The 10202-nt window shown below is 34.5% G+C and overlaps 1 long non-coding RNA gene across 2 annotated transcripts; it reads left to right on the top strand.

Annotated features, from left to right (window-relative positions):
• Positions 1 to 9050: 9050 nt before the first annotated feature.
• On the top strand, positions 9051 to 9878 carry LOC114882101. 2 transcript variants are annotated; one of them, XR_003790375.2, is made up of 3 exons: positions 9051 to 9329; positions 9556 to 9733; positions 9847 to 9878. It is a non-coding gene; the product is annotated as an uncharacterized LOC114882101 (long non-coding RNA). The 2 variants fall into 2 exon arrangements; XR_006830181.1 differs by lacking the exon at positions 9051 to 9329 and having other exon boundaries at positions 9481 to 9733.
• Positions 9879 to 10202: the final 324 nt, after the last annotated feature.

Genomic DNA, 10202 nt, shown 5'->3' with positions numbered 1-10202 from the left:
TATTATAAATCCATAAAGGTGCGTGTTTCATTTTCCGACCTCGCAGACCACGCATTTCGGAAACAATATCATTATTACTATACCTACATCAGATATAATGTAATATACTGATCCCTTCCCACAGATTAATATACATATAATAACAGTATCGTTATTACTATATCTACATTAGATATAATGTAATATACTGATTAATTCCCACGGACTAATGTTCATTTGGTAACAATATCATTACTACCATATCTACAACAGCTATAATGTAATATATTCTTCCCGTCCCACAGATCAATGTACATTTAATAACAACATCGTTGATACTACATCTATATAGGATATAATGTAATATGTTATCAAATGTACAATGATCTGTGGGAAGGGATCAGTATATTACATTATATCTAATGCAGATAAGGTAATAATGATATTGTTATTAAATGTACATTGGTCTGTGGGATTAAATCAGGATATTAAATTGCATCTGATGTAAATATAGTAATAATGATATTGTTATTAAATGTATATTACATATCTAATGTAGATATAGTAATAACGATACTGTTATTATATGTACATTGATCTGTGGGAAGGGATTAGTATATTACATTATATCTAATGTAGATACAGTAAGAATGATATTGTTATTAAATGAACATTGTTCTGTGGGAAGGAATCAGTATATTACATTAGATACAATGTAGATATAGTAATAACGATACTGTTATTATCTGTACATTAATCTATGGGAAGGAATCAGTATATTACACAGTCCATCAAATTTGAACTTTTTTTGTGATCTGCAATATCCATTACGTGATTCTTATAGGCTTTTGTTCACTGATTACGAATCTGCAAACCGTTTTACTCCTGTACGTACAGTTTTTGAGAAACAGGCATTTTTGTGAAAACGTGTAGTTGTGGGAAAAAATGCAGTATTACATGAAAACTAAAAATGCGAGGAAGTTCAGGATTATATCAAAAGATAGAGGAGACTTTCCTCTATACGTCTGTATGAACAATTATATTTTTTGATGATTTTTAATATTTGTAAGTGCTTGTCAAAATTTGAAAAAGAGGTGCCGTCGGTAGTTTGTACGCGCTATTTCTGTATTTTTATGAAAAATCTTTTATCTCGCAGGAGTTTACTATACAGGATTGCATTCTATAAACATTTCTGATGAAGAAACCATTCACAAAAAGCATTGGTATGGTTTGGTGTTGGAATAAATAACGAAAATATCCATCGACAACGTGAATACGACGCGTTGCCGCCAGGCGGCCACTGTATGCCTACCTCGCCGCGCCAGTGCCGTAACTACACGTAATCCTATACCTATGGTATCTTTCAATAACTATTCTCTTTTTAATAGTAAAATTTGATTTAATTGTGATCTAAAATTACATGAATGCTATAGCATAGAAATTGATAATTTTCATAAACTATTATAATCAAATTTATAACATTCAATTCTATATAGCGTTATTTATTTTAAATCAAAATTTGGATATCACAGTTAGTTTACTAAGAAATCATCTGTCTATTTTTGTAGCTCATTAAAACGCTTGCTGTCCGTGCACGTGTTAAGAACACAATATTAGTTTCCAACCCACACGTGTTTCCCTGCTATCCGGGGATATAAACTTTATTTCAACGGCATGTTTTTAAAATTTATATCGGGGAAAAACCTAAAACATAATTGAATCTAAGCATTCGACTCCGTTTTCTGCTTGCTAGTAATGGACTCATCATAAAACGCTTTCGTCCATCTGCGACGGGCAAGGGGCAATAAAAATAAATAAAACTACCTGATCACCGATATCTGTCTCTCAGAAGTCACGATCGATCCAAGGTTCTCGGGTAAGTGCCGTGTCTTTTGACACAGTCCTCTTGCCAGAGGCTTCCCAGACCCTTTCCACTTCGTGGCATGATCGTTAAAGAATAGCGTCTTTATACTTTAAAGCAAAGCAACGTCGAGTCTCTTGCCTTTCCCAAACATTTCCATATTTACTTTCAAACAGTCAATCCTATGGCACCCGATAGCTACATGACTTCGAGTCTCCAGCCATCGACAGGCGTCTGGATTGCATCCTTGCAGACGTCCCTCTTGGGTCACACGCAGGCTAAGACCCTATCATAAATCGTTCGAAAACGAAATACGCCAGGCTAATTGCCTTCAATAACCCTTAAAAATAAGCTGTCGCTAACATGTCATGATTTTGGGATTTTCGCTCAAGGCGTGTCCAGAGGACAGGACCCGTCCACCTCCTACATCTTTCAGTAATTTTCATTGGGTAACATTCTTTTTACAAGTTCTACTCAAAGTCCCTCCCTCAGATCAAATATGTATAAAACACTAGGCGATAAATTTCAGACAGCATTTTGAAATCTCTCAGCAAAACAGAATCGTTAAACGGCAGCAATGAAAAGAGAACAGTTTTTATACAATTTAAAGTGCAGTGCATCAGAACACACGAACATTACACGCGATATAAAAACATTTAAATTTAATAGTTACTTAGATTCTTTTAGTTATTATATATATTACATGTATATAGCACTGTATATGTATGTTGTAGGGCAGTTTTGGTGACATTTTTTCCAACGAATCGGCAGTTTCGGCGACATCTGGCAGTTTTGACGACCGTCGTCAAAGCCATAGCGGTATAATGGTGGGTTTGGTGACAGTCGCTATACCTGCCCAAATACGGTTTAATTTTTATATACGGTTTATTCCATGCCAAATCGATAACTTTTCAGCGATTTTGTTCTAAATGAAATTTGTTGTAGTCCGTGTGAAATTCGGAGGGGATTAAATCATCACTTTGAAAGTTCAGGATTTGTTTAGAAGTTACAGGCCTTCGACGTTGCCTATTTTGGCGAAAACGGGCTTCAGATACGAATTTTTATCTCAGGAACTGTTTGTCTGATTAAGCTAAATTTTTTTTAACCGACTTTGGAAAGGAGAAGATTACTGAATTCGATCAGTCTTTTTTCTTTTTCTTTTCTTTTTTTATGTTCACCGATTACTCCGAAATGGATAGACCAATCGGAACGAAAACTTCTGCATCTTGTAGGGCATGTCTCCTGATTGATCCCATAAAAAATCATCTTGCATATTTTCATTGTTTACCATTTTTTGTTGCAAAAAAGCGTACTGTTTCGTGTATGTTCGGCGTTTTTTTTACAGGTAATGTACCAATCGCGATGAAACTTTTCGCATTTTGTAGAAGATGTTTTCGTGATAATCCCATTCACAACAAACTTTTTGCTGCAATTCTCTGTTGTTATACTAATGTTGTACGATGTATAGCTATTACACTGCAAAGAATATACAGATCGTCACTAAAAAGTGAGAAATACAATAATATAGAAAAAAAACTGACTATAAAGTATGAAATAATGTTGATTTAATTTGTATGAATTCTCACCAGCTCAGTTGATTTAAATATTAAATAGCATATTAAATACAGTGCAATCTTTTCGGAGGCAGCGCAAAATTAAAAATTTTATGAATGAATGATGCTGCTGAATATGATTTGATTGGAGTATGGTGGACTTGGTAATAAATGGGCAGGAAGGAAAAATATGTAAAACCATGTCAAAGAATTAAAGGATTTTGGTCATTTTCAATGTAGAAAATTTTTAATTTTGGGCTGCCTCCGAAAATACGGGATTGTATTCAATATGCTATTTAATATTTTAACCAATTTTATCAAGAGTTGGTGGTAATATATCCAAATTAACTAAAAATTATTCATACCTTTTAGTGCATTCCACAGACCATTGTAATTTTTTTCAGAATTTTTAGTACATCTCAAAGTCAGTAGTGAATTCTAGTGTGTTTTCTGTTTCCACAACCTCTAATGGATCTATACAGCTACACAAGTCCCACAAGGGGAACTACCCACAAGTGTAACGTTCACTTATTCATGTAACGACCCAGAGTGAGTACGTCACTGCACCGACTTGTAGGGAGAGCGGTTCCCTTAGAAGGTGACTCGTATTCTGTGTTATAGGGATTATAGGTTCGTGTGGTTTGCGGTTAAGGAGTGAAATCCAAACACTAATGTGCTAGATACCGAATGAAAATATGTTTATTCAAAAATTATAAGGTAAGTGAATTGAAATATAATATAAATGAAAATCGCTAGTATCACAATAAGTGCGGCTAGAATTAGGAATACAATAAAAATTATAATTAGTTCGCCCTAAATTAGGAATACAGTAAGAAATATGTAATTAGTAATTAATATATGTAAGTAGAAATTAATAATTGTAATAATCGATAGCGCTAACGCGAATGCGGCGTGGTCTTCCTGTACAGTCAATACTCTGTTTGTTTTCAACAATGATTATGGAAACTAAATTCCAGAGGTTTGTGCTAGACCGCTAAAATCCAGTTAACCTTTCCTATGGGTCGCAATCGGTTTCTGGTTATACCAGAGCTGTGTTAATTGCAGGCCGTTCAAGGAGCTCCGCTCCTCGCTAGCTCTTTACACTTAAACGTAGGCTTAGCGTAACACCTGGGTAACACGTTGCGAACCGCGGATAGGAGGTCCGCTGATCTGCGGTACTGCACTCCACCAGTGGAAGAGTAGGAAATAGCTGTAGCTCGCGCTCTATCGCTGCCTAAACAGTTCAGCGCAAGCTTTTCTCTACTGTTCAGAGTATTGTCTGCTTCAGGTCGAGGCCTGAGAAGATCTGCATCGAAACTGTGCGGAACGCCTCTATTTATACTCAGATCTTGCTGAGTCGGCACTTTTTTTCCGCATAGAGTTCTTGGGGTAGCTGGGTTTTTCCCATCACGTGGTAGTCCAGCATCCCCACGCTAGAATTCTACCCCACCGTATGCTTACTGGGGTTGCGCTGGCGCGTTCGCGGTCAGACGTCGATAATTTATCGATAACTGTTTTACCGTCTGACTTATCGACCAAACTTTTACCGGCGAATTTAATAGACTTGGTTATCGACGAAAATGAAAACTATTTATTACAAAAATTATTATATACATTAAACTAAATATTAACAATAGAAATTAAATTAGACACTTTATATGAAATATAATAAAGAAAAATGAAATAAAAAGGTATTGTGCTTCTTATTGGGTCGTTACATTCACATAAACTTTGCCACCTTGTAGAGCTCGTCGAGCTGAACACGCCTATACCGCATTTTGGGGGCAGACGGCTAATTGATTTAAAAGATATAAACAATTAAAGTTAGTTACTCCTTACATTCAGAAGTATGACAAACTCACACATATAAACGGTTAGCTCCACGGTGAAACTCATGACCCCCAATCTAAAGGTCCACGGTTCAAATCCATGGTCCTGAACTTTCTTTTTAAATTATAATTTGAATAACTATTACAGCTGTGCTATGATTATTGCATTCATTAATAATTAATTAGGTATGCTGTAATTTTTATAGAATTTAAGTTATGTTTTCTATCCAGTACGTACATTTACATCCTTACCCCATTCGAAATTTATACCCGTTTATTTGTTATTACACACACACAGACAATTATTTTTTACAAGTTCAATTTACTCAAAAAGGGTACATTCATTTATACTACCGTACCATTTTATAATTCATATTTACAAGTATTGACAAGTAGCTACAGTAAGATGTAGTTATTTACAATTATGTACAAGTACTTGTATCTATTTACAATAATTGTGCGTCTGTAGTAACAAATAAACGCTTGGAAATTTCGAATACATTAACGATGCAAATGTACGTACTGGATAGAAAACATAACTTAAATTCTATAAAAATTGCAGCGCATGTAATTAATTATTAATAAATGCGAAGAGATTATAGCACAGCTGTAATAGTTATTCGAAAGAGACAAATTATAATTTAAAAAAAAAATGGGTAACCAGAGATTTGAACCGTGGACCTTTAGATTGCAACTCATGCATTCTACCACGAAGCTAACCGTTTGTATACTTTAGTTTGTCATACTTTTCAATATGAGTAGTTACTAACCTTAATTGTTAATATCTTTTCAACAATTAAGGGCACAGACTCCTTATGCCATGACCTGTATGCGTGCACTCACACAATCAACGTAAAGCATGCACGTATACGTCATGCGCGAGAGACGTATTCGATTTTTCACAATTTATCACTTCTGGAAGACGTAAAATCGATTCTACGATTTGCACGCATCAGACGTAAAATAGACATAAGAATAGTTCAATGATTCTCCGTCAGGGGCATTTATGGTATATTTGACCATGTTATCATCAAGACCGATAAAAACACAAATCAGTCGATAAATGTAAATTCTAATTTGACACCACCAACGGCTACGCGAATATAGCCACAAGTAAGGCATAGTTGCCGCAACGTATTAATCGTAAGACTACTGTCACGCTGTTGCCACATCTGTTACAATTGTAATCATCAGCATAATGAATCGGCTCGAGCCGATTTTGATTCCTGCCAGACATAGAAAAGAATAGTGCGCTCGAGAGAGAAAGAGGTCCGAGAATGAAACACTACATATACTTACTAATGTGTGCAACCATAACACTTTTTTATGCATATTTATAATCATATTTTTTTATCAATGAAATTACAGGTAGAATACTTGAAATGGTATGCCAGAAAAATGAATTATAAAACTTGCACCATATACAGTGAAAACTCGATAAATGTAACTACATATTGCCGGTCCACTCCGCAATGAAATAATACATATAACATAAGTACGCGACCATAAAATTTATAGGAATGAAAACTACATGACATAATAATTTCAAAAAGGGAATAAGAAATAAAGAAATGTAATGATTTATAATGTTTATTTATACATATATATATTTTTAGTATATGTTAACAATAATAGGCAGCCCGCCACCGCCGCCTCCTACCGTATAGCATTTTCTTGATTAAGTTTTTCATCTGAAATATTATAATGAACTTTAATATAATTGTGTCACACTTATCGTTAGACTGGGACACCCTGCATATGCAGGTACAATTATATTAAAATTCATTATTTCAGATGAAAAAAATTTCAATAACACGTGGCTGGAGTAGCTGTCATGGTAACCGACGATGTAAATGTCGCGGAGAAAGAAGAAGCATTGTTTATATTTATTGATTATATTTCAATCAATAAATATTGTATATTATAGATCAATTTACATGTCTTTACTTTTTAATTCCTTTCCTGAAATTATTAATGCCATGTAGTTTTTATTCCTATAAGTTTTATAGTCGCGTACGTTATGTGTATTACAGAGTCTCATCGAATCTGCCGTAGCGTATGACTCTATATTTCCGCCAGTGACTATAGATAGTAGAAGACTGGACATGCCTTTGTTACCGAAGGGTCGTCATTTCTGGGGCGAGCACGCCCCAGTATGAAGAGAGGTTTCCACAGTCGGTATAACAGTCGTGCCTGTTTTGGCAGTTCTTCTGTTACCATACCTCACTGGTACAACTACCTTATCGATTACGGTAAGGTGAAGAGACGCACGCACATATAGTATGACTGCAATGTTGCCACATCTGTTTCCATATGTATTGCAACTAGTATTCGCACTTCACACACAAGCATATATCTGCTTCCATCCGTGTGCGCTATCGCTTCGGTGCTTTCCACCGTCAATTCACGTATTCTGACGCGAGTCCCGAGCAATCTGACGATGAATGCAAAAGTCACAATCAGAAGGTCGAGTTCGAATCCCACGGAGACAATTTTATTTTTAATTAGTGTGTAACCTCTTAAAAAAATGAAAGCTTGATAATTATTAATTTGTGAAGTATTTAAACAAAAGGGAGGAGAATTTTTCTTTTTTAATATGTAAATGCTATATTATATCCGTACGTCTTTAAGAAAAGATATAAGAATACATACATATATACAGAAATTTCATTCTTTATCAAATAAGTGTTTTATGCAATCTTTAATATTTATAAATGCAACAAACGAGCATAGAAAATGAAGGAAATTAAAGTAAGTACATATTTTCGATAGTGTTAGTAGTCCTGAGGCAATGTATCAGAGTGCTAAGGTCTGACGGTTTTGTACCAGGTTCAAATCCCTCTGTAGACATTAATTTTTTTTACATTGATAATATTTTTATTCAATTTCTAGAACTGTCCGTAAATCATGTATAAGGAAAAAGTGATTCAGAACATATTAAAAAATTGTTGAAACCATTTGATGATAGTATATCAGATGATTACATTATAACATTTGTTTATATGACATATACGGTGTTTCACTTTAATTCATTACTATGCCGTAATATTTCAGTATTGGCAAGTGAACACACGATAGCACATGCTCAATCGTAATGCTTTATTAGGAGCCAGCAGTTGAATTCTCGTTTGCAGGATAACGTTTTTTTTTCTAGGAATTAACTCGAGCATAGCTCGACAAAATAAGATATCTTGCGGCATACCTTTGACATGTATCTATCTCATTTTATCTCGTTGCGTGTATTCTCTTTCTTTGTCTACTGAGATATGGCAACGCTGAGCTGAAGGCTGTAAGCAAAAGGGTACAATCCTGGGTACCGAAGCAATCTTCTGTTATCGTCAACGCGTATTAGACTGTTATAGTGCGAAGTGTTTCACATTTTTATATTAGGATAGAGCAGATGGCGCTCGTTCTCGAGGCACAAATTCACGAGCCTTTGAGAACAAAGGCATGTCCAGTCTTCTACTATCTATAGTCACTGTTTCCGCCGATCGGCCCTACGTTGTTTCAATTCATGATACTCCTTCTCTTTCTCTCGTGCTATCCTTTTCTATATCCGCCAGGAATCAAAATCTTACTCGGCTCGAGCAAATTCATTTTGCTAGATGGTCACAGATGCGGCAACACTGCGAAAAAACTCTCAAATGATATGATTTGGCAACTATGCCACCTCACTTTTGTTTATTATTCTGCATAATGACGTTAGATGTCACACTGTCAAATGTCAAATTTCTCAATTAAGTGTTTTCATGATTGGCCGATTCTTTCCAATGGCGCTTACATCGATTCGGAGGAGGCCTCGAAGGAGTCTGTGCCCTTAACCGTCTACACCGAAAATGGGATATAGGCGTGTTCAACTCGACGAGCCCTAAAAGGTCGCAAAGTTTCATGAAGCAAATACAGTCAGGGAAACTATGTATTACTTTTGACAGGTATAGGTTAGAGTGAATCACATCTTAAAAGTACTTACCAAATTACAAGCAGAATGAATCATATATAGCAGGAAATGGGAAGCAAGATGGAATAATATTGTTGAATAATAAATACGTGCAAGTTTATTTAAGTTTATTTGAACTTTATATGTTGTTGACAATACGGCATGGCATGGTACGTACATTCATATATACTCTTGGTACTCCTTCTAAAGTAGCATGTATCTTTTCACATTAACAAAAAGAGCATATAATAGAGGCCTTTCACTACTTGAATACGACAATCAAAATCATAATGCCATTATTTAATAATTAATTTGGTAGATTTCAAATATAGGAGCAGTTGAATATAAAGTATCAATATATAATGTTATGACTTCTTATTCTTTTTATATTTTCAGAATCTGTTCAGACATTGACAGGAAAATTACCACCAAAAATTATGAAGTACAAAAATTGAATAGATACATTAAAGAAATTAACCAACGTAGAATGAAATATCAAGACAAATAACACAAACGTACTCTGAAAAGAGATGCAATTACTTTGTCGCAAGATATATCTGGAAATAGGTTTAAGGTAAAAAAAATATGGATTCTTATTTTCTTCAATACATCCTTTATTTCAAATTCATGTTGTGCAGTACAATGTATCAATTTATAATAATATAATATCTGTTTCTTTATTTTCAGCATATATTCTGACATTAATGAGGAAATTACAACAAAGAATTTACGGAGTAGAAAAATTTGATGGATACAGTGAACAAATTATCCAAAGAAGATTATAAAATTAGATGAGTTTGGCTCCCAAATCATGGACTATAAAAACAATTTAATGCTAGCATATTTTAAGTAAATAAATTAATAGAAGAAAATGAAACTCTTAAATTGTAATTTCCTATTCCAATTTCCTTAATATAGAATTTAATTCATGGTTCGCATTGTCCTTTTCTACTTACAAATAAATACACTTGTCGTGTCAAAATTCCTAAATAAAAAAAAGAAGTTGTAATATCGCAGTTGTTACTTTACTATTCACTTTCATC

This window comes from Osmia bicornis, chromosome 16, assembly GCF_907164935.1.
Source record: "Osmia bicornis bicornis chromosome 16, iOsmBic2.1, whole genome shotgun sequence".
NCBI classification, from domain to species: domain Eukaryota; kingdom Metazoa; phylum Arthropoda; class Insecta; order Hymenoptera; family Megachilidae; genus Osmia; species Osmia bicornis.
This window is presented reverse-complemented; position numbering and strand designations above follow the sequence as displayed.